This window comes from Agrilus planipennis, unplaced genomic scaffold (assembly GCF_000699045.2).
Source record: "Agrilus planipennis isolate EAB-ADULT unplaced genomic scaffold, Apla_2.0 scaffold7, whole genome shotgun sequence".
Classification (NCBI taxonomy): Eukaryota; Metazoa; Arthropoda; class Insecta; order Coleoptera; family Buprestidae; genus Agrilus; species Agrilus planipennis.
The window spans coordinates 644,583-648,704 of record NW_020439340.1 but is presented as its reverse complement, the minus strand read 5'-3'; positions in this window follow the sequence as shown (position 1 = coordinate 648,704).

Below are 4,122 nucleotides of genomic sequence, written 5' to 3'. Positions count from 1 at the left end.
TTAAGATCTCTTGTTACTATTTTATCTTTTGTTATTAATGTCATTGATGGTAACGTTTTTAATTTTATTTTCAAAAATTTCAAGCTTTCAGTCAAGAATGATATGCATGATAGTTGTATATTTGTATGTATTATTAAAGCATATCTTTTTTCAATGAACCACAGAAAACAGAAATGGGTGAATAATCAAAAAACACCACAATAAAGATATCACTTTATTAAGATTTAATAGAAATACTGTATTTATTTGTTTATTTTTTAAATACCCAAAGATGTAAATGACAAACTTTAAAGAGACAAAATTCTATAAGAATTTTAAATAGAGAGAAAACAAAGAATTTTGAAAAGAAAAATTTTGATACTTCTTTTATAAAATAGATAACAAGAAGGAAGATTTATCTAATAATGATTGCAGTTTTAATGCATCTAAGTATCTATTAATTCACAATTCTTTCATGCAGATGCAATCTATTTAAATTCTGATAGAATTTTCTTATTGGGTAGATAGCTCTAATTTCTAGTAAAACTAAAATATGTCTTTTTAACTAAATAAGGGTGCGTACTAGTAACAATTACTTCCGTGGTGTTCTATATCTTTTTGACATGCGTGTGAGGGGCTAAGGGATCGCTATAAAATGATTCGGTTTTTCTGCTATGTAATTGGGTAGTTTGTAAAGGAAGAAGTTACTATAGTTTTAATGGGTTATCTAATATGTATGGAGGTAGCTATCATATTCTTCTTTTTTTTATTTAATACCCACCTTCCTCTTCCAAAACTGTACACATTCCCCGATGTATCCAAAAGAATACAGTGCTCATAAATCCAAAATAATAATGACGTATTCAAAAAATAAATTTATAAATTGAGAATTACATTATTAGCTACGTTAAGTTTACTTACCCCAATGACATTATGATATTATGTAAGTAAATTACACAGAACAAATTTGAGATAGAGAAGCGTTCATGATGAGTACGAAGAAAAAAATATGGAGCTGATCAAAAAACAATTGAACAATAATTTTGATAACAAAAAGATAAAGAAAATTAGTTATTCTCTGAGCAGCGAGATAGTTGAGAATAATTGTTGTTATTGTTTAATAGCATATAGTCTGCGATTTTTCCATGAATAGACGTCACCTATTAATAAGTAATTCTCTAATTGTTATTCAATCATAGCTTGTCCTAAAAGATTCAGGCCTGGCCAAGACATAACAATTGATTACCAACCNATATAAGATATATTAAATATATTATATATTGAAAAGGAAGCTATTTTGTTCGAGAGAGTAAAAGATTGACTTCAGGTATAAGTTAAGAGCTTCATCCCTCAACAACCGTCAGAAACACAACTAACCACAACCGGACCGATACCGACAGTTAACCAGCTGACCTGGTCACGACCTCCAATTGATCATCGCATGATCTTTTACCACATCTTTTCGAAATTTATTTTTTTAAAAAGCTTTCTGGTCCAAACATCGCCTGTAGATCCGAATCAGAGGACAGTAATTATTTCAATTTTTAGAAAAGTCATTACTTACTATAGTTCGCTAGCAAATGCATCCGGGCAAATATATTAAATTTAACGTTTGACCCCTATACGCAACTTATTTTAAACTGCACATTTTACCCGCATATTCCAATATTAATATTTTTTAACGTTTCCTCCGCGTACACTTTATTAGAAAGCGTAAAGTTTCAGTTATGTCAGATAAATAAATTTTTTCATTAAATAAAACAATACAAGTAAATACATTTATATGAAATGTTGCAATTGAAGTTCTTCAAGTGTGAAATACATTTGACCATATGTTTCAAAAAGAAATCCAAGTTCGTATTAATGACGATCATTTTTCTTATTGCTAACAAGAAAACCTGTCAGTTATTACCATCATTATTAACATTAGTAGATACCGGAAAACGTTTTAATAAATAAATTATTAAGTTGATTAAGTGATGGTAGAGGAACATCTGGTGATCGAGGTGTTGAACTATAGCGTCAGTTCCGAATCAACCAGATTTAACAGTAAAAAAACATATTTCCGTTGGACCAATACAACAGTATATAAAACATATAGTGTTGTATCAGTTAAAACATATCGTTTAAGTGTGTAACATGTTTTTTTAAACGTTTTAAAAGAACGGGTTATTGCACACCAACATCGTACCATTTAATCGTCATCTATCCAAAATTCTGCACAATGCGAACTCGATGCAGTTTAGATGAGCAAAGACGGAGCATTGCTCCACTCCGCCGTTAACATTACATTGCAGGTGGGGAAGCCGTAGTTCGACCGTCTTCAATGGCGCGTAATATCTAACAACTGAGCAAGCATTTGAGTCTGCTCACACCCTGCAGCAGCATAGAATACTACCGCAAAATAATATTTTCTACCTTTAATCAAAAAAAAAAATTATAATCGAAAGAAATAGTTTTGGTTTAGTTTGTTGATACGATAGAATGGTACTATGTTGGAGACTTTCCTATACATAAATAGATATTAAATAAATGCAAAAGTTTCTCGCCAACAGTAAAAGAAAAGCAGAAAAAAATATATAATAGAGAAAATAGGTTACACTCTTAAAATAAAAACATTCCAACCATATACGTGCCAGATTTTTTATTCGCAACAATTAGGAACAATTACTTTAAAACTAAACAAAAAAAAAAATATATAAGTCGAGGTCTCTCGCCCAGACCGTACTAAGTACATAATATATTAATAAATAGATTGTTGGATTGCTTTATATCTCGTGTGTAAAATATACAAAAGAAAAATAAAAATATACAGAGGCTTCGGGCTTCTCTTTCTAACGTTTAGAATTAAGGTTTTCGATGTTTGTGTGTATTAAATTTTTGAGCTTTTGAAACTACTTGACGCTACGCGAATTTTTGACGATATCAAATTTATCTTCGGGCTTTTCATAGTCATTGTTATGTATCTATAGAGCGTTCTAAATTGTTTTCCCGACACAAGTACGTACACACACACATAAACACACACACACACACACATACGCAAGCGTAAAAACTTTTCGACTTGAGTTTTTTCATTCGTGTAAAAACACCATGCCAATCCGCAGTGATATTTGTTCCAATAATTGTGCAATTTTAAATAAATAACTATTATTGTAATATACAATAAACAATGTCTGTAATATGAACGCCATCTTCTACGGTTTCGATGTAGAAGTAGAAGATGCTGTTCGGAAAAAGAATTATAAACAAATAACATCATGTAGTAATTAATATATGCAGCCAGCAAAAGCAGCAGCAGCAAAGAATCAAGGTTTTTTATTTGCCAATTTTTCTTTTCTCGGTTAAATTTCTAAATGTGTAATTATTACGTATGTGAGATACAACAGAGTTCGTTTTCTTTTTCGAATTATTGTAGTGGTGTAGTGAAAGGCAAAATGCACTATTATATTGTTTATGACACGCGGTCCAAGTGTATAGTAAATAAACAACCTGTTGTCAAGTATACGCAAAAAAAACCTTAACTAGAAACAAAATTACGTGAAATCGTTTTGGTTACGATGAACAGCATCATCAAATCTATAATCAAATATAACTGTGTTCTTAAACTACATACGATGTAGGTACTCATGTTTTGAATTTTAAATGTCATCGTTAAGTTTTCGTTTTTTCGTTTTGTTAAAAAATCGTATCGTTTAACAACTCCTTAATATCTGATCGGTTATTTCAAAAGAACGTTAGCAAAAAGATTTTTACGTTTTTTAAGGATCAAGGACAGTAGAGATTTTTGTTTAAAGTATGACTCTAACGGATTGTAGAATTAGAATCGAATTGTTTGATTAATTTAGTAATTGTTATCGATATCTACCTATTTTTCGTTCGTTTCCCTAATTATATTACGAGGATGAGAATTCAGTTTCCCTTTTTTTATGCGACAAATTTTCTTTTAGTTTTTATTATCGTCTAATAATAATGATAATTTTTTAATGATCGTATTCAATACCTACCTAATTAATATATACTTTACAGTAAAAAATATTTTAATATAATACCTAATATCTACTACGAAAGCACCATTTTGTAACAGTATTTAAAATCAAAATAACGGACCAAGGTCTATGTTTTATAGATTTTAAGTTATCA